We start from the raw sequence: 21712 nt of genomic DNA on the forward strand, positions 1-21712 counted from the left end.
TTAAAAATATTTTAAAGCTATTTGTCATTAAAGATGGTAGAAACAGGATAAGACGATGGATTTGAATCCTCATTATTTGCAAAGTATAGCAAATTAACTAGGATACAAGTTCATTATCCTATCCTGTCTCTACCACCCATATTTATCTTTATTTCGTAATTTCTGTAATTTCTGTCAATTTATCAATTTTCAATTATTTTGATGCACGCAGACTCTACACTGATTGATTAGATTTTTTTAAGTAACAATTTGAGTCTTCTTTGCTTAAGGTGGATTTGAGCAATTCACAATTGAAGTCGATCTGATCTGTTGGCTTCAATATGACTGTGGATGGTAGAGATCATTACTAACCTTACTGTGGTCCTTTCAGTTGATTGTTTGATTAGCTGATCTCGTCGAAGATGGAAGTTATAATCAAAATAGCCGAAAGAGGAAACCTCAGGGGAAATTTTCCCCCCATTTCCTCGAAAATGTATCCTCCTCGGCCATTTCTTACCATGTAGATCGAGTTTCTCTCGATGAGATCTATTAAATAATGGTATATATGCCTTATGACGAGGAAAATCCTTTATCTACGAAATAAAAAGGATTTTAAGTAGAGAGTCAGTCAAAGTAGTAAAAGTCAATCTTATAAGGCCTTTTTTATTTTTGCTTTTTTATCCCAGTCCGAGGACCGGTAAGGGCGCACACTGTGCTAGCATACGAATGCTTATGGTTTAATTGACGAAATGACCATAATTATTTTTGTTTCATTTCGCAGTATCATTCCTCTCTAAATTTATTACCATATTTTGCTATGGTCATAAAGAGCTGTCTTTACTCTTTTAAAAATTCCATCATTTTCCAAAGATTGTTTGAGAAACCTTTTAAACAGAACCCAAAAATAAACAAATGGTTCAATTTCCAAGCTCTTTAGACAATCAACTCGCAAAAGCGGTTTTTGTTTATTTATTCACAGTGCGCTCGCCTTTTTTCTTGACAGATGCACATAAAAGGGCTGGCGGAGAATACTCTCAAGCACCAGCTCGTTCGCTTCGGCCGCTTATCTTAATAAGGAAAGAAAGTTTGGTGTGCGGAGCGCGCGCCGAGGAAGAAAGGGATGCAAGCTGGCTGGCTGCAAGAGGCCTCTTCTTCGTCTTCTTATCTGCCTGAAAGCAGCTAGCAGCAGTTAATTTACCTACTTGCCTTATTTAGCCGGCGAGCAACTGTGCTGTGCGCCGCTGGATGGTGCATGAACATTTACAAACTGAACAATGCACATTACGGATGCAGTTGGCGCGCGCTTCATTTCTGCAGCTTTTGCTCCGTTCCGCCCGGCGCATCTCAAACTCGAATGCAATCAACTTTTTCCCTCCTCGGCAGCTGCACTTCTTGCTCTTTTTTAATTCATCTATCGTTTTCCCTCTTCCCGTTTTAATTCTCTCTCACCGCTTTACGAGCGTCGGAGAATTGTGTGCCATTATCGCCGCTCGCGCACCATATTTGCACTGCTGCCCGCTCGAGTGGATTAAGTTTGCTGAAGAAATTCTCCGGCTGCCTCGAGAATGAGAACATGCAAAAATAATTACACAAAGAGAGGCACGAGCCAGCCGCGTGGTAGAAATCGGGAGTAATTTGCCGAGAGGGGTGCGAAAGAGCGAGCGCGCACCGCTCGTTACGCGCGCATTTCAAAGGAGTTAAAGGTGAAAAGAATGACCTGCCAAGTGGTGTATTTTTCGGCGCCAAAAGCGCAGCATTCAAGATGCAAATAACGAGGCTGCGGCGCCAAAGAAATCGGCTCAAATTGGCTCTCAATGAGGGGAGTACACTGGTGCTATTCTCTGCTGGTGTGCGTGCGTGTGGCCCGGCCGGGAGCTGACGCGCGCGCGAGCCTTTCAAATTTGTCACCTTGTTTGTTGTCGCGCGAGCGGTGTGTATTTCCACTTTGAGGACCTATTTCGTGGCTTGCTTTTGATGAAATCTCGTTTGAAGTCGGCTGAACTACCTCCTCCCTCCTCGCTTATTTGCATACAAATTGTAACCGAGAGTGAAGAAAGACAGATACATCTCTTTTCATTCCTACAACCCCACCCACCCTCGCACGAAATGAAAGCATATATTACATTACAAGTAGAATTCAATTTACCATTGCTTCGTGGATCCAGGAGGCGGGGATTTAAAATTCAATTCAATCTTTATTTAAGTTTTATTCATAGAAGAATAAATAAAGCAGGCATTCTTTCTTGGAAAAGTTGTCTTTATTAAAAAAAAAGGAAAATTGGAGCACTTGCACTTGCAAGAGATACTATTCTAAAAGCAAATTGTTCCTTTAAATAATAAAAAAAGAATCGTCTTTATTGTTTCCGGCTTGTTTCAGCGGCTTACGGCAACCCTTCTCCAAATTTCTGCTGTTAGTTAGGATAGCCGAAACTAGTCGGTGACTATAAAGGTAAGAAGGAATTTTCGGATTTTCAAATCATCTATTAATCCATATTTTAACTTCTACTTTGAGGGCTTCCATTGAATATTCAAATGGGCTTTGTGGCAAACAACTGATAAATAATATATTATTTAAAAGATGAGTAGCAAACCAAAGGATTCAGGTCTTAATGACTTTAGGTAATTTAATAAAATCATCAACTATGAAAAAGGTTTATATATTAATTGCACAGCATACACGCAAAAATTGGGTTTCAAATTTAATTTGCGATTTTATGGTCGCCCTACTCGAGTTTTACATCCCCGTCCGAGCTTCTTCAGAGAGAGCCCTCACACGAGCTCCTATATCCTATAGGTATATATGTACATTTTTATAATCAGTTTTCTTTTTTAATTCTCGGAGCGCATAAAGATTGGTTGATGAGATTACCTCGCGCGGCTGGGCATTGTATTATTAAACAGACTCCTGGAAGACCCCCGGTGTTGAGCATAAAGAGGAGGAAAAAATTCCAAGCGAAGAAGGCCCTCCGCCGACGCGGACGGTATTGTGTTAATTAAAAAATCACTTAACTTTTAATCTCGTTCTGGATTAATTTTCCCCCCTTTCTCTGCGCCTGCTGGGAGGAGCTTTGTGTATTTACCTGCAACAAAAAGAAGACAAAAAATCGATTAGAGAAGAAAGACACGACGGGAAAAGAAGGAAGGTTAAAAACTGCCGCTTTAATTGGCAACAAAGCGAAATAAACAAACCAGCGGCGCAGTCGAAAAGTTTTTTTTATTGCAAAGAGCTGCTTTTTAACAAAACAGCTTGGGAGGAATTAAATTTAACGTAGACGGAGCCCGGCGATTTTCCTCCACTTTTTTGTCTTTGAATTTGAGCAGAACGCTGCCGGGTGAAAAAGGGTGCGCGCGTGTCGTGCTTTGTCTGCTAGAAAACGCATCGTACCGGCGATAATGTGCCTTTTCCTTCGCCCTCGGACGCCTGCCAGTCATGTCTGCTGGCCGAGCTGCGCTTCACTCATGAGTGCCACAATTAAAGGCCAACTTAATTCGCACGCAGCGGCTCGGAAAATATTTCTTTAATTAAATGCACACGCTTTACAGGAAAAATATCGCGAAAAAACAGTCAGATGTCTCGACGAGAAAGAAGCGAGCACCAAGACAGTGAAACTTGCGCAGAAATTCGCGCGGTGAAATATGCGCACCAGCCGCCGACGCCGAGCCACGATAATGAAATCTGTGCAAATAAAATTAATGAACACCTCAAGCGGCTGGCAGGCGTTTCAACGTCGGCAACCTTAATGCAATCCAGCGAGAAATGGTGGCAACGTGTGTTGGCGCTTTTTGCGTTTCGGCTGAAAGGCCTCCATCATTCGCTCACTCGCTCGCCCTCGCCGGAAAATCACTTATTCCTCGCTGCATGACTTATTCATAGCGAACCATTATTTTAAAAGCTCTCGCGGTTACTGCAAAACACGCCGGTAGTGAAGGGCTTAAGAGCGAGCAATTGGCAAGTTGTGCGTCTGCCTGGCCTCGCTTCAGTAGCCTATAGTAATGCAAGTCATAAAGCATTATCGTTTATTGGAAACCCCAAGATAAACTGGGTCAGTTTTGAAGAGCAAAGAACAAGAAATCAAATTTGCCCGTTCGATTTTGATTGCATTGCATGTTCTATGATTTAAGCTCAAAAGAGTCCACAAAAATATTTTACAGCAGCCCATATTTAATGATGAACTAATATTTTAAACAGTAGACAATTTAAATCTAAATATCAAATATATTATAACCAAATCGCACAACTTGTTAAATTCATGTTTGCAAAATTATTATTTGCAATTTAAAAATAATTTTAAAAAAGAGGTAACATTTTCATAAATTATTAAAATTATATGAAACAAGAACAAAAACGTTTTTGTAATATTTTAGTTTTGGAATCCCTTGAAATAATTATTTCGGCAAATAAAGTAAGAAAAAGATGAACCACCGATAAGAAAATTAAAGCAGTATATCAAATTTCAAAAGGTCCTGCAGAAGCTTCACAGCTTTCTGAGATGGTTTCTAATTTCCTTGGGCAACCAAGTGTAACGCACGGCCCGGTCTAGGGTTCGGGACTTGTGCTAGTGCGCTACGCCGGTTAGCACTCTTGGTGCTTGCCGGATTTGGCCTTTCTGGACCGCGTGCCGCACTCCCGTGGGGCGGCAGCGTGTTCCCTAACTTAAGCTTGAGTTCGTCGGGGCGCGACGACACAAGCCGGACACTAACCAAGTCCTCCGCACTATGGGGAGGATGGTTGTGTCCTCGGTCCTCCAACACTGCCTGAAGGGCAGTGCCAAAAGAGGAGCTTTACGCAAATTGCAAATCCTAAGTCTAACTTGCAAATTAACTACAAATGAGAGATCTAGGGATAATACAAACTACTCCTATTTGTTGGCACTCGGGTTTATTAAAATCAACCTCCGCCTCACTCCGCGGCTCGCGTACAACTGCCTCCTCCTCACTCTTCGAGTGCAGGGAGGGGCGCGCGAAAACATATAGTTCAGGGGAAAATTACAATGATGCGTTGCACAAGTCATATCTCTGGGTTTCGCAACGTGCTCGTTCGATCGGCTTTTGGACTGGCCGTATGTGCCGTATCACTAAATAAGAACCAGCTTACGTCAGATGCAAGCGGGAATTGTATTTTATTTTTGGTCCCGGCTTTATTGCTGTGCAGGCTAATGCATCGTCGGACGGTGGTGTGTATACACAGGCTACGCGTAAGTGTGATACAAACTGTACACCGTGCACAGGGGCAACTTTTTAGTGCTCACCAGGTAATTTACACCTTTCTGCTAGAGCTATTCATCACTTAATAAAAGGGTTGATTCAGTACTTCTGGGTGCTATTATCTGCCGCCTTCGCCTTTTTATTGTTGCTGCAAACTTTAACGGCCACCGGCAGTGCATAATTAAACCGCAACATCCAATTTTTCGCCGCCGGCCGTCCGAGAAGAGCCTGCCGCAGGAAAGGGAAAAGCTGCTGCAATTTACATGATGGTGCCGGAATTTACTCTGCGGCCAGGGTGTTGCATGATTAACAGCCGAATTGGCCTCTTAAAAAAAGCACATACACACACTCTCACCATATCTCGGATGAGGCTGGCGTGCACGCGGCCAGGCGTAATTTTTCATTCTCGCTACTCTCCGGCAACCATTTATTCACGCTTTTTGCCCAGCGCGTGTGAACAGTAAAACTTGTAAAGGTGGTAATGCGAATTTTAATGAGAGTTTTACTGCGCCTGCGAGGCAGCCCTATGTGCAATAAAGATGGACAAATTGTTGGAGCATGCAGGATACACTTAGAACAAATTAATTCAGCGGCTGTTAGGCAATTGTTTCTGATGAAATTGAGCTATTGAGGGTGATGGAAAAAACTGGTTTAAATGAATGATAACGCAGAATATGCACGCAACAATTCTTGCAAATCATTTTGTATTCGCCTTTGTAGAAAACAATATTCTCATTTAGGCTGCGTTTCAAATATATTTTAGTAAAGTTAACAATTTATGTGAAATTCTTCTTTCAAGTTTTGTTATCCTTGCCCGCTTCCAATAGCGTCAGCGTAAAATAATTATTCATCAAAAAGCCTTCAGATGTTGAATTAACCACAGAAAAGTAAATAAAAAGCAGCAAGAAGCCAATTCCAGCTTTGACTTTGAAGGAAACCGCCGCCCGTAGGCTTTACAAGCGTGTATTGTAAAATTTTAGCCTGGAGTGAAACGCAGAAAAAGGATGCCGAGTGTGCTCCGCGCAATTAATTTGTTGGCATGGTGATAAGAATGTAATTGATGATGTTACGTCACCATCGGGAGGAACAAAGGAACAGCGGACGATGATAAATATGTAGCGCACAGGGCGCCGCACTGCGATATATCTGGGGGGTGGCTGGGCGCTGAAACCGGAGCCGCCGCATTCAACGCCACCCCCTCCCCCAGGGCGAGTGCGCGCGCGAGTTAACGCCACATCACTCATTCACTTGTATTACACCGTTTGGTCCACTGATCTTACTCTCCGTACGCCGCCACCCCCAAACGTATTATTACGATCAGGGCTCTCTGATAGGCGGGCCGCATTTGCAAAGTGGGGCTCCGTTTGTGTCAAAAAGAAAAAGGAATAGATGTAAAGTATTTAACATCTCATTCTTCACAATATTAAAAAATCTCTATTTATCCACTTAGTTTAAAAAAATTCGATCCTTATAATCTTAGATTTTTTGTGAGTGTCAGATTTTTTAATATACACACAACTTATACGCATTGCAGACTGCATTCTCCGTGTTCAAGTTGGTCAAAATTTTGCCCCTAAAAATGGCATTCATAAAATGAATATTTTTTTAATTTGTACCGATATCTTAACAATTTGAGAAAAATACAATTTTTACATTGCGGGGATATATAACATTATAACTTAGGATCAATCAATCATTTTTTAACAATTTGATTTTTTTATTTAGTGTTAGAGTAACCAACTATATAAGTTTCAAATAATAACAGAAATCTAGAATTAATTGCATTGTCAGTCAAACATTGTATATTATAAGACAAAATAAATGGGTACTTTGTAAGAAAAATTGATGAAATTTCCTGCGGGAAAACAGAGGGTACACGTTCCAGGCCCGTAAATCAGGTGGCCACAGGCTACCATTACGTTCCCACTTCGTGCGAGCTCGATGTCTCGCAACAATGAAAAGGATCAAGTCTCACTGCTTAATCCAGCCTGTAAGGGATGCTGCCCTCTCCGCACGTTCTCGTCCTATGCTATGGTACATACACGTAGTGCTCTTTCCATGAATGTATAGGTAAATGTATTTTTACAGGACGACGGTAGCTCTTTGAGCGAGTGGAGTGAATTGCCCTGCGGAAGTTGGCAATAATAAGCAGGGAAATTGGATACGGGAATCTCATTTTCCGAATTTGAGGCCCGTGCACGAAGCAGACGTACGCATAGTACTCCAGCGTTCGACGACTGAATCAATATGCGTGTGGTGTGCGCGAGTATTATACATGGAGATGCAATAAGCAGGCCACTTTTAAACTCTCTCGCCGACGGCGGGGGCGGCTCGCTCCTTTGTGCCGTCGTGAATTATGGCACGAACTTTATTGCATACTCCGGACGTTTGCGGTCAGCGAGTTTTTCTTTGTTCTTGCTGCCATTCGGCGGTCTGGCTGCTGCGCTGGCCGTTCTGTCCAAAGTTCAATAAGGCGTGATGCGTGAGATATTTTGACAGATGCGCTGGACCAAGCGTGCCAACTTAGCTTCATAAAAAGCGCCGTAAAAGTCTCATTCGCGAGCGGTCGTTTCAATTCATTTGCGCCGAGGTCGGAAACCTCTCCGGCACTATTTTTTAGTGCCGAGGCGGTGAAAAGAGACGCTCAATAGAAGATTAAAAGTTGGGTAATGTTGATGTTTCTCCACTCTTAGAAAGCTGCACCGACATTGCTCGCTTTCAACTTGAGAAACTGGTCAAGTTCTATAATACTATGAGAACGAGTGATTTTGATTCCAAAAGGCAGGTCAACCCTCGATGAATGTAATACTTTTGACTGTCCAAAGCAGAAATTTTAAACTGAAATCTCTGCTGATGAAAATACGCTTCATAAACATATAATGGCTCCAGTTTATTATCTTGTTGTTAAAGCGAATTTAGATTATTTTGCCTTTGATCTAGATTCACAGGCACTGAGCTTACCGTCGTCTGCCTTAGGCGTGGTTCAAATTAATAGGAAACTACAAACTAAAGAGCCTCTGTCCGTACCGTGACCTTTAAGAAGTTTCCACCGCTCGATTCGGTTGAGGCTAATGATTAGAGGCACGGTGCAATTTTTCTTCATAAAAAACTTTCATCTGGCTGCTGCTTCTTCATAAATTTCAGTGTCATTGCTTAAAAAAGATTTATGGGCCGCTTCTTTTTTATATTTAGCCTCCCTCGCACCGCCAATATGATAACGCGCGCGTCCTCATCCTCCGCTGAGGAGGCCGAGAGTGTGTACCAGAGGCGCCTTTAATGGAGACGCGCGTGTATTTGCGCGAGGGGCGCACGGAAGCTTATTGCACGCCACTCGAGCGTGAGACAAGTGCGTACGCCTCGGTTCGGTCTTTGGTCGCGCGCAGTCATCGCGGGATCGGAGCCGGGGGTGGCCCTGCTGCTAACAATGCCCTTCTCGCTCGCTTTTTGCGTTCGCGACAAGTATCGTACGGTACTTGATGGCATATATACCCCTCTACTCAAGCCAGCCGAGTGACGTTGCGTGCAGTGTAATTATTTCAAAAGATGGTGGAGCTTTTGCATTGCGAACGCCGAGAAATCTTGTCTTTGAGTGGACGACGACGCACTGCATGCATAAAATAATGAGGCAGCCGCAGCCGAACCAGCTCGTCAGCAGCCCCCTTTGCTATTTGTTACGTGGATATTGTTTGTAAGGAGTACTCAGTTCTGACCTCTTTTAGTGCAGGAAACGGACGGAGAAGTGAGTCTTAAGGTTTGAGAACACTACAAGACTCAGTAAATTAGATTCTGCCTTTAAGTAAAAAAAAATGTAGTGCAGGTTCTTTAAGTTTAAGAGGAATTGAGAAATATAGTATGTATTTTTCCCCGCTCTTTTAGAAAAATTTTCCCATCTTATTTGCGTGAACATCTGCTGATCTATACTATTTTGTAAGCTCTATAGAAAAACAATGATTTTAAGGACATACGCATACTAGAGAGCATATATATTTGAAAGCTATTCTTACCCAAGAAATTGGTTGATCAAAAAATTCCTTTGGATCCGCTGAGAACCTAGTCTAATCATCGCCTTCTAGAGAAGTTCTATATTTAATATAGAGACGTATCTTTGACTTTAAATAAAAATTCAGTGTTCGTATTAGAAGAACTATTTTTCTTTCAAAAAGCACAATCAAGGCTCATCATACGTAATTATCGATAGTTTGTTTTTTCCCTGCACTTACGATGAATCAGCCAGAACAAATAACGAGGATCTTTCGATCCAGCTCTCAAATTAATTAGCCAAGTGAACACAAGAAGTAAATCCGAAGCTCGGCCGATAATTGAGAGCGCGCGCCCAGCACTTTACAGGCGGCTAAAGCCCTCCTTTCACATGGCGCGTTGTGCAATCAATTTGCTCTCGGCTTCAGCTCGAGTGAAACAAAATGCATCTCATGTACACGGAAACTGCATCATCGCCATAATTTGTAAGCTGTGAGATATATATAGTGAAGTGGCAATAAAACCGCCGAGCTGCAGATAAACTCGGGTGCATGGATTTTCAATAAATAACGAAGGCATATCGGCATCAGGTACGACCACCCCCGGCAGCACTCTGCTCCGCAAAGAGGTTATTGATTACCAATTAATTTGAATAATGGCATTAAAGTTTATCGGCTAAGATTCTAATCCATTTGCGCGCGCGGGCCTAATCCTCATACGTGGAGCGAGCTTCCTGTTGGAAACTAATTTGTTCAAGCTTGTTACCCGGATTAGACGCCGCCAGCTTTTCAGTTTGGAAATTTCTCAAGTCTCAAATTAGCCGCGTGCACAAATTGCCGCGCCTCGATTACAATAATTACTACGCAGCTCAGAAATCAATTTACTCGTAAATTTCGTATGCACACACAGAGAGATGCGGCGCGGCTCAAAACTTTTCAATACATTTACGTTGCTATATAGACGGAACAAATTTCTCTCTCCTCGTCTCGTTCTCCATTCTCGGCAGCCACACGAAATTGATTTTGACTGCACCGGCAGCTCATTATACGCAGGAATAACCAACTATTTAGTATGCACCTCTCGGCGGCAGCGTGAAAGGGTGTCGGGTGCAAACGTAATCAGCCGGCTAACGACGATTCTGCTTGCCTTGCGAACATCCCCTTTGCACCATACTTGATCAGCCGACCGGACAAGCAGTTCTTCTTGCTGACGTCCGAGAAAAAAACCTCGGCTGCGGAGGGTCTCGCAAATCGACTGAGTGGGCAGGAGCCACTGCAGTTTTAAACTGGCTTGCTGGCCAGTAATTTATTGTTCTCTTGAGTGGACGTTGATTAAAAAGAGAGCGGCCGAGAGTATCTCTCGGCAGGACGTCGTAATTGATTATTTTTATCGGATCACCTCGGTTGGTGCTCATTTCAGGCGAATAAACACGAATTTTCATGGCCGGTTTGCCTTCAATTGAGTATGCCATTGTGGAAACGACCACTCTGTGTTGACTAAGCCAAGACGATGAAAAACAATGGCGCGGAGATGCACCGTCACCACCCACGCAGCGGTCTTGTTCCTGTGCGCCGAGTGATCAGCCATCCATTTTAACGGTCGCGAGAGAGGGCACACACAATTCCTTCTCGTCCTCAGTTGGCTGCACTTGCAAGAAAAGTTCCCGAAGCTTTGAACACCGATTATTGTTGAAAGAGACAGAGAGAGAGGAGAGAGCGGACAATACTCTGGGAAGAAAGAGGCCACCGAGGCTTTTCGAAATAGGTTGCCTCACAACAATGGCCAATGGGCATGGTCAGAATTTCGCGTTTGCACTACTTTTCTTGCCAGCATCGCACCAACACAGTGGAATAGATAACTAGCAACTGGTGTGATTCAGAACGAGTTGAGCAGTCGCTTTAGGTTTGAATCCAGCGTTTACATGAACATTTTTTTTAGGGATATACTCTTTGATTTGGGCTGCAGCCATCATGTGAAAATCAGGAGAGAGAGAGAGAGAGAGAGAGAGAGAGAGAGAGAGAGAGAGAGAGAGAGAGAGAGAGAGAGAGAGAAGCGAAATTTACAGAATTCGCGACTTGTTCTCTTTTTTACTGATTACTCAGCAATTTGAGCGCAGTCAGTCGTCTTTAACGGCTCTCATAAACAAAGTTCACTGCAGATTGCTGCAGTGCTGACGCTGATTTTATTTTGCAGGTAAAGTGCTGGACCGGAAAAGCGTTTTTTTAGTACGTGAGCGTTATAAAAAGATTTATTTTTACTTCATTAACGCTTGCTAATATGTCATGGGGCAAAAATCCAACTATCAATGTCCCGTTTTGTAAACTGACATCCGCTCACCTCTTCCGACTTGATCTATACACATGCACGCGTGACAAATATCAAAGCTTGTCTCTTATTCCTAACCCGGCCATTTCTATTGCAGATTAAGGCGGGCCGGGGCAATAACTGTAAAGCACAATTGCTTGATGGCGTCAAGTGAACTTCCCAAGACAGCCCTGCAGGCCCGGCGCCGCTGAAACTGGCGTTCAAGCCGTTTCCCAATGAGCAGGCCAACGGCTCTTGCTTCATTTTATCGTTTTGCCATAATGCAATTATTGCCAAAGAGGGAGCAAGCGAGAGAGAAAGCGGAGCTGCTACTGTTTTGTATCAAGAAGAAAAAGAGCAGCCTGCTGGACGCCACCATTGTTTTTATTGCTTTATTCAAGCAGAATGCTCCTTCCTGCACTCAGGCCAAAAACGAATAGGAAAAAAGGGCAGTCCATATAAAGGCTGTGCCACGCTGCTGTTGTCACGGAACGAGGCTTTTTTATTTTATTCCAGCTCCTTCGTCTTGATGTAGCCATGAGGGATTTTCAATATAAAAACACAGCGAATATTTCCCGGCCGGCCGGATAGTCGCTACATTTTCCGGTGGCAGCAGCAGCAGCAGCTGCATAACTTCCCACATGGGAAATGATTGCTTTTTATTTCTGACCGCTCACCACCGTCCCTGAATAAACATATACGCGCGAGTGAATGGGTACGAAGAAGGGCGTAATCACCGCGCGTACGGAGGCCGTCGCATTACGGGACGATCATTGCTTCCTCCTACGGCCGTTCACTTTATATTCCGGCGCACGCAATCTTTACCTGTTACTGCTGCACACTCATACCCCACAGCCATCCTTTCTCTCTTTCTTTCTTTGCACCGCTCAAGTCAACAGGTAGCTAGGAAAAATGGTTTATCAGCATCCGCGCAGTTTCTTTCCACCTATTGGATTGTAAATAATTTACATCATCCTCTCCATCATCATTTATAAAATGAACGCCATAGAGCATGACCAGGACGTTCTTCTAACCGGCCTGTTCATGCCCTAAAAGAACGGATGAGATTAATTTCTTTATAGATTCGACCACAGGCTATTTTTTAATTCGGTAATCTGAAAATTTAAATGTTTAATTCATAAAACTTTAAATTTTAATCTGTCTGTTTAAACGGTTTGTCTAGATATAATATATGGTAAATCACAATTTATTTCTCGATGAATCATGAAAATATAACTTAACAACAAAAAACACTCCAATTGACATAGCCCCTTATTGGTAGCGAAAATGTTGCGCATAGCTTTAAGTAACAAGCTTATATATTATACAAATAAAAAATTAAAATTTGTGTGTTTTTTAGCGATACACGCATCTTATCCTCCACCAGGACGATGGACCGGCCAGCCTGGGTGGGGTCCAACTCAAGAAAGCTTGATTGATAATCAATTGTTAACAAGTAAACACATTTGTATCCCCTTTTAAAACTATCGTACCATAAAAAATGAATTATGTAATTTTTTCAATTGTATTTTAATTAGCATTACATAGCAGAAAGGGAAATTATTTCAATATTCCTATTACGAAATGAATAAACGACTGAAATCTTCTTCTTTTAATAGAGAAGTTGACAGTCATACTTTCCGTCATATTAAATATGTGTATATTTTAAATAATTTCTGCCCGAAAAAAAGGTGGCTCTGGCTGGGCGCGTTCAGCTGCTGCGTTCGTTCACTCTAGCAGGGTTCATACAGATTCATTTTTTACAAGCAATCAGGCGTAAACTGCCGAGCCCTCCGCACTTTTATCAAAAATCAGCTCTCTCTCCCGGGCTCTGATTTATTTTTTCACTGATTTGATTTGGGTGATTTTTGCTATGGCGCATTCATTTCCCGGCTGGCAGCGAATGTCATTGCCTGCATAGTGAGCTGAATTTTGGGTTTGTTCACACGCGTGTGGTGGTGGTCTGGAGGCGAGATGGAAATTGATGGCTGGTGCGCGCGGAGAGGTGCAAACAGCCCGTCCATATATAGTTATATAAGGTCCTTGCAGCGCACGACAAGGCAGTTTAGCAGTCGTCTACAAACAAACTCTCGTTGACACGGAGATAATATCGGCGCAACACTATGTGCGTGTGTACCTACACACATATGTGTACGCTGGCAGGAGGGTAAATTTGCCTAGTTTCGTGTTTATTATTTCCCGTGCTGATGCGAAAATGATGATGAACAACACAGCGCGCGGCGGCGCAGTCTTAGGTGAACGCAGCGAAAAGCCGGCGCTTCCTGTGCTTGATGATGCCGCTGCGGCAAAGTAAAACACGAGCGAGCGACGGGCCTCCCAATTTTTCGCCGAAATTGCGTTAGGGCGCTAAAAGCGGCGGTCTCATCCCATTCGCAAAGCCGACATGCTAAGTTCTTATTATTAGATTATTTTCTTTTCGCGTGCGCACTTTTTAATCTCGCCGGCTGGCGGCTTTTTCGACCTCTCTTCTGCTTTGCAGACGCCGCGTCGAAGCTAAAAGCTTTTAATACGTAAATAACGAGGAGCAAGTAATTGGAGCGCGTAATATGTAGCCATAGCGATAAACATTTTAAGCCGCGCGCTGCCAAGCAGGTTGCCTACCCTCCGCAGTTCTTTAACGGCCGGCCACTTCAGCCAGGTGTTATTACTCTATTCAGACGAATTATTAGACTCGTATAATTACTTGCGCCGCCCGCTCGGCTGTGCACTGTTTATGCTATTAATTAAAATTTATCCCACTTGGCTGCAAAACAGCCCCATCGGGAGCTGGGGCCGCTCTCGCATGTGTGCGTATGACGGGCGCGTTGTGTACACTTGCTATACACAGTAAACAAGTCCACTCGACGTGCGATGTGCGATGTAGAAAAATTTTGAATTCATGGCAATTTTTATCAGGCGAGTGTGTTGATTACTCTGCTTTATGGGCAATTTGCGTGCGGAATTGCAACAAACGAGCAGTTTGTTTTAAAAATTTAATTTTATCACGCCGGAGCATTAAAAAATGTCAAATTACACTGTGCCGTGGCTGGCTGGCGAGAAAACGAGATAAGTGGGATGTAAACGAAGCTGGTACAAAATTTATGAGCCAGAGGGGAGTTGCACTGTTTTTGGCGGTGACTTCAAGAGTGGCTTTCACGCCCTTGATGTCTCAATTCGATTTGAAGCAAATTTCATTCATCATAGATATGACCCCACAAATTTTAACTGATGTAAAATTAAGCCTTGCTAAAATTAATTCTACGCTGAGTTAACTATGAGTGACAAAAGAGGCTGAATCAGAGATAATCTCGATCACATTGTGGTCAATTTTGGTGCCTTAAACATGATAAATAATTGACCTAGTTAAGCAGATAGAAACATTTTTAAATACATAGGTTCAAATTTTGTTCTCTTCAATTAGAATTCGTACATTCTATAGCAGCAAGGAATCAAAATCCTTAATAAAGTTTGTAAAATCAAGCTGGGCATGTTTGACAATTTCACTGCGTAATTTCCGTTCAATTTCAAACTTGCACGTCCGTGAAATTTTATTGCTGGTTGGCTTTGAGTGTATTTAATTTAATTCTCGCACATCGCGCATACAGTGTTCATCGTGGATCGGCAACCTCTAGCTAGCCGCAATTTATCGCTGAAAAACGTTTGATGTGCACGTGCACATCATCCAGATCAATAAATTTTAATAAGCCAAGAGTAGCGCAAAATTGAAGTATAATTCAATGCAGCAGCGGCACTGCAAACAATGGTCGGCCAGCTAACTAAATTGGATCAGGAAAATGCAAATTAAATGCCGCAGTGAGTGTGGTCGCGATAAATTCGCGCAGTGTCCAGGCGCAAAAAGTCAGCACCCTGCCGGAATACATCAGGACGAGCACTGTGCATATCTGCTGGGCGGGTGGGATTAAATATTTATGCGGCCTCGGTTTATATTTTCCACGGAAGTGGGGAAAACTCTCGGAGGATTGTGTTTTCACAGTCGAATGGTAACAAGCCAAACACACGCACACGTACTATAAAAAGTATGTATGTATTTGTATATAGGGAAGCTGCCAGTGCGCCACACACACACATCATAAAAACAAAAGGAGGGCGGAGAAAAAGGTCTGTGGAGAAATCAAAACATGTATATATGAGCTTTCATGAGTTGTGTTGTTGCAGCAAGCAGCCCTCCTCCCGAAAGTTTAAACAAATACTCAGCCCTCTCTAGCGTCATACATTTTCGAGGCGCACTGGGTTTTTTCGCCAATTCGTTTATCAAAATGCTCGTTTCAAGCCCCACTGGTACCGCGTACAGGGACGTTTTGCACAATACATACACTCCGGCCGGGCTGTTATGTGATCTCAAAAATGTTTTCAATGAATTAATCTGTTGAGATTTCTTCTTTCGATCCTAATTTTTTAGGCTGAGATTTAACAATACGTTGTGGCGCCTTCTCGCCACTACTGTCCGAATAACTACTTTGCATTTAACCTGTATCGCCAGGTGGCAGTACAAAGGTGTGCAACAGTCAAAGCACCCTTACTGCACATTATCCCCCACTGCACAATCAGACTCGCACCAAAGCAGTCGCAACACAATAATTTCTCTCTCCGGCTAGGATGAGATTTGGTGCGAGAAAATTCCAAAAAAACTATTTCATATTAGACCCGAACTACGGGGTAAGTGTCATAATTGTAATGTTGTGTTTTTATTGTTATAATTGTTTGTTGCATTTGTGATTTTTGATTATCGATGTAATTTCACAGTCTTGGTCCTGATCTCGGTCTTAGTCTTGATCTTAATTACTAAACCACGAGACCTGAATAAAAGTCGAATTGCTACAGTGAAGAATACGCATTTCTGTCACGGCTTCCACGTACCCCATAACGTTATATGTAGAGAGTTGAAGCACATCAATGGTGTCAAGAATTTGGGACCACTTTTACGGCCACGATCGAAGAATTGCTTATTTTTCTAGTGGCAATCCACCTGCACGCCTTCCCACACACCAAGAGTCATTGTTGGGGCCCTGCTGCACAAAATAAATATCTAATTTAGCAGAAAGCAATTTGGAGCCAAGTAGAGAACTATAGGAGATGGCATCGGTAACGGGCACTCTGGGATAGTGAGAAATGACCTATAAATATATTGTTGTCGAGAGCTCCCGAGGGAATTGGAAGGTGGGGGCGTGTTCCGCAATGGTTTGCCTCCGGAACTATTTCCAAGCCTCACCACCACTTTACCCCGCGTTATTATTTTCCAGGGGAAATAATTAAGAAAATGACACCAGGCAGTGTCGTGGCCTCGAATAGGCTCATCCCTTATTGATTGCGGCGGGAGGCCTCGGATGCCGAGCCTGCATTGCTCCGGGGCGCATCTGACGACGTTTTGTGACAAGAGGGCACTTAACTCTATTGCTTTTTGCAATTTTTCACCCGTACCAAGCACACCAGCCAACCAGCTGACAAAGAAAAACACGCTCGCTCGTGGCCGGCAGAAATGTATGTGCTCACGCACTCACGACGCGCAATTTGGACGCAATTTTCCTGCCTGGGGTCACGTTCTGCTGCCGAGGTAATTACCGGCGGCAGCAGAGGCGACTAATTAATTCTAATGACGCGTCGGCAGCGGCCGTAGCTAGCACGGGCCGAAAACAAAAATGCGAGCTAGCGGTGAAAATCAACTGGGTCGAAAATTGGTTTCGCCGGGCTGAGTGTTCTCTGTAGTCAGTGGAGCATCGCCAATTATTTCCAACTGCTGTTGTGGTGGCCGCACTGCCACTGTCGAGTGTCACACAATCAAAGGTCAGCCGTGCGTGTACTTTGACCTTAGGCCCACTCTTATTACCGCAAACGTACACACGGAGGCCTCCGCTGGGCCTGCCTGCCAGTTAGGCCCGCTGCGGGCCGCGTAACGTGCTGGACGTTAAGGACAAACCAATTTAGCCGGGAGAGACAAGTTGTGCGCGCCGCGCCTGCTGCCAACGACCCGGCGCGACCTGCTCTCGTGCTTAAGCTGCTCCACTGACTTGAATTAACTTATATCAATTGTTCACACGTGAGCCCCGAGCGTTTTAAATGGTCTATCTCATTTGACATCGCATGCGTTTCGAGTTTTTTTTCCAAGTGACTAAAGCCTCGTCTGCTGGAGCCAAGTGCGTCATTCCCAGTTATGTTCTGAAATTTAATATACTAAAAATTGATGATCGCACCAGGAAAATATATAATTTTGTCTTGTTGGAATTCTTAACGTAAGAGGCGAAATTTATTTCTTTGAAATTGCTTCCCTTTGATGAAAGGAATTTCAGGCTTGTGAATTTTGCAAGCCAAGGTTGAACTGCACGGAGGGTGAGTACCTGAGTATATATTTACATTCGCAGATTTAGTTAATAGCTCTTTTTTAGCCCATTCAGAAGAATAATTGCATATTTTTTATAATAATGACTATATTTATTCTTACTATATGTGACATTGATATATAAGATGTATCGTAGGTAAAAAATCAAAGCAGGCGACACTTCTAGTATAAGTCAGTTTATCCAAGAGGCCAATGCTGAAGTGAGCCCAGAACTCAAATGACTTTGTTCAAAGGCATATTAGCCCCAAGGTGCTGAAGCAGCTTCTACATGCATGAAATAAATATTCTTAATTTCCTTTGGTGCACATCACAATTTTAAGATATATGGAGATTTCATGTCATTCAATATTTTTCCTTTTTACTATTTAAAAAATTCAGTTTTGTTAAATGAAAAATCGAGTATAGAGATTATTTGCACAAAGGGCCGACGTAAGCAAGAAAAGAGTGCCTCAGTATTTCGCTCCCGTCTCCCTTTCATCATCTGATTAAAGAGATTCGCCTTCCCTTTCCCGGGTGGCCATCGCAGTCTTAATATTCCGGCGTCTCTTTAGCATTCTTAACAAGCAGGGAGGTCCTATAGCCGTCATTCTCGAGATTTGCAGCGTAGCAAATCTTTGTAAGACCCAAGCTCAATCCAATTGGCCGCAACTGTTCCTTCTCTTTTTATTTCATAAAGGCTTCCGCAGTTTGGCACGGTGCAAGCTGAATGCATTTTACCCCGTCTCAGCGGTGCGTAATTTGGCTGGCCGGGTTTAAGGTCACGCGTGCACCTAATAGGATCGGACACCAGCGCCAGCAGAACGCCTCCATAAATGCGGCGCTCTCTAAGCTCAATATCTGACGGTCAAGCACGATCTGGTGATATTTCAAGTCTCTAATAAGGGCAGCCTGCGCGCACCCTTGCTACGTAAACTCGCCGCTTTTATGTTGCAAAAGCGGCCTTTTAAAAGTTCAAATATGAAGAGCGCGCGGAGGAGAAAAATTGGTTCAGCAGCTAGCTAGCTGGCCGTGGGGAATAAAATAAAAATGCATCCTCCGCTCGAGCACAGAGCACAAAGAACGAGCAGCGCAGAAAAGGATTTTTTCTTCGTTTTCCTTCGGGCTGGCTGGCTGGCTTGCGAAAAAAGAAACAATCTGGCTGCTGAAATGCAAAAAGTGAGGCTGCGAGAAATCTTCATCTCTTTTCTTTTGGCTTTGGGACAAATAACAAAAGGGACAGACCGGGAAAATACAAACGGAAAATAAAAGAGAGCCTCTGAAGGAGTGAAAGAGCGAGTGATGGGTGAGAATAAAGCTTCTAAAATTCGCGTCGAGATTAAAGCATGCCTTACGACACTGCCCTTGGTAACTTTTTTTTCTTTAGGTTTCGGCATCTTTTGTTTGCGATTACTCATATATTTCTACCTCTTAAGCTCCTCAAGTTGTAAACTCAAAAAGGATTAACATTACCGTCAAAAGAATTTTGTGCAAAATTGTTCCTGGAAAAATGTTTAAATTTCGTTATTTTTTTAGGCTTTCAGGATGAAAAGAGAGGTGTGCTATAAATCCTAAAGATTTTGAGGCAGTTTTCGTCAATTCTGAATGATGAGAAGCGGACATTAAAGTTAATAAGTACCGTCAGTTTTCGGCACGTTGGCCCGGCGACGATAAAGTATTAGCAGAATACAAGTTGGCGTCTCACTTTATCGCCGTTTACGCGCACCGGCCATAAACCCGGCCTACAGCAGCGAGCTGTTTTCAATAATAATTATACGAGTGGCGTATCAAAAAATAGCTACAACGTGTTATTGCCCGGATATAAAACTTATGCCGTCGAGCAACAACAACTACCGTAGTTAGTGCACACGGAGTATAAAAATATAAGCGCGATATTACCATTTTTATGACTCATAAACTTGATATATTAAGTTGCAGTGAGAGTGTGTAGTATGCTGGAAGCCGCCGCCATTTCTGTGTATGTTTGCGCTGGGATGCGTCGTGTTTGTGTGTCTCCGACTGTGTTTATATGTGCCGCGTACGCGCGCGAGTCATTTAAACTTTTCCGGCGGCTGTATAAAAATTAATGGGTTAACTATACAGAAGAAAAGCTTGCGAGAGAACGGGGGCAAAAACGGCTGCTTGGCTCGCGCGCGAAGCACACGCCGCGTGCAAATAGATAATGCAGGCGGCGCGTGCTGACATGCTCCCAGCGTTTGCGAAAAAGTGAGGAAGCGCAGAAAGCCCGGCAGCTCCGCGCACCACCATAAAAAAGGATGTGTCCTCGCAGAAAATGGGTCATATTTTTGAGACTTGGTGGTTTATTGTGCGTGGAATTTAAATTTACGGTGGCCAGACGTGCACTTTTCAATTGAATTTATGGCGCCCTGAGTTGGTGTTGACGTGTTTTTATGCAAAAAGAGAGCGGCCACAAAACAGGGTCGAATTGAAATTTATTCTGCTCTAAGTTGGGGCTCACAAAAAAATCAGGTTCTTCTGCCAAAACGAAAATTCTGAAATACTGCCCCCGAAATTTTCACTTAACTTGAAGATGAAGAGAACGAAGCCCATTTATTTAATTTCTATAGAGCGTCAAAATCTAATCCTTTTGGTAGACCCTGTAAATCTTTTAGCACTGTGAAGCAATTAGTTTCTTGGGTTTCAGTAGAAAATTGATGGTTGCACAGTAAACGATTTTCATCTTATAATAAATGGCAGCTATTAGCAATAATAACACACCACAAACAATAAGGCAAATCAATTAAGGCGCTCCTCTCGACAAATTTTGGCCGCCCAGCCGTCTTTCCTAAAGTTCGACCGATTCGTGTTTTCTTTTGCCTCCCATTCGCACGCTGAATAAAAATCCGAAGTTTCTCCCTTCTATAACTGATAAAGGCGCGCATTACATCTTGGGCTTGAGTTCCTCGCGGATTTGCATGCGCAAATTGCTGAGTGTAATATTTGCGCGAGGCTGTCCGTGGCTCTAATTGGCGTTCCGCAGATGTTTCAATCCCTTTTTAATGGCTTTCTAATTAAAATCAGTCTGCAGCCGCTGAAAATGCAAATCAGCTGGCTCTCTGGAAACTAATTCCGAACTCGCAACGAGCCAGCAGAGTTAAAAACCAGTCTCTCATTATTACTGCACGGCGCGAGAGGAAGCGGAGGAGCTCGTCCGCCGCCGCTGTTGCTAATAATTTATCAGGGAATGGATGAGCATGTACTTCGTATTAAAATCGCACGGCTCTAAATTTTTATTCCTTTTTCTATTCGCGGCAGGGAGAAGCGGGTCCAAATGCAGCGGTTGCACATAAATTAACTGCACGGAAAGAAGCCTGCTCATTATGATTATCTCGTGTGTGAAACGCAATTACCATAATGGAGTAGTGCTGGAAAAACATTAGACTCGAGATGGCGGGAACTGCGAGCAAACACACTTGAAAATATAATGCTGCTGCTGCTCCTCGGTTGGAGCATGCGAGCAAACTTGGCCAACCGACCATCCATTTTGAATATTAAAATGGCGTGTGGCTGCTACGCAAACAAACCGCTGAATTAAAATTAATTTCATAGTCGTCCTGTGTGTTAGCAGCTCTCTTGCACAACCCTTCTGCTAGTCTACATACATATATATTATGCGTGTGCTACTTTACACGTGCGCGTACATCTGAATTCGGGCCCGGCTGGGTGCTCGCTCGCTTGCTCTCTATCTCGTTCTCATTAGGCGTGCAACTTCTGCTCCAGTAACCAAAATTGCGCCAGACTCCGAAATTCGGCCACGCTGAATGCTGCTACTAGATGAGGGGTATTAATTTCCAGGAAACGCCTTGCTGCGCGCCACTTGGTGATAAATAGGCCAATGGAAAAATACTGGGAAAATGGCCACGGTGATTTTGGCATGCGTGACGCTGTTCATGA

General features: G+C 43.4%; 1 protein-coding gene and 1 long non-coding RNA gene across 3 annotated transcripts in view; one reads left to right on the forward strand and one right to left on the reverse strand.

Moving 5' to 3' along the window:
• Positions 1 to 21712, reverse strand: part of LOC135942656 (contactin-6-like) — a 160635-nt gene that overhangs the window by 100225 nt on the left and 38698 nt on the right. The window lies entirely within an intron of this gene.
• LOC135942989 (uncharacterized) lies at positions 15911 to 16315 on the forward strand. The gene is made up of 2 exons (XR_010575148.1): positions 15911 to 16143; positions 16231 to 16315. It is a non-coding gene; the product is annotated as an uncharacterized LOC135942989 (long non-coding RNA).

The sequence above is a fragment of the Cloeon dipterum genome, chromosome 4 (assembly GCF_949628265.1).
Source record: "Cloeon dipterum chromosome 4, ieCloDipt1.1, whole genome shotgun sequence".
Lineage (NCBI taxonomy): Eukaryota > Metazoa > Arthropoda > Insecta > Ephemeroptera > Baetidae > Cloeon > Cloeon dipterum.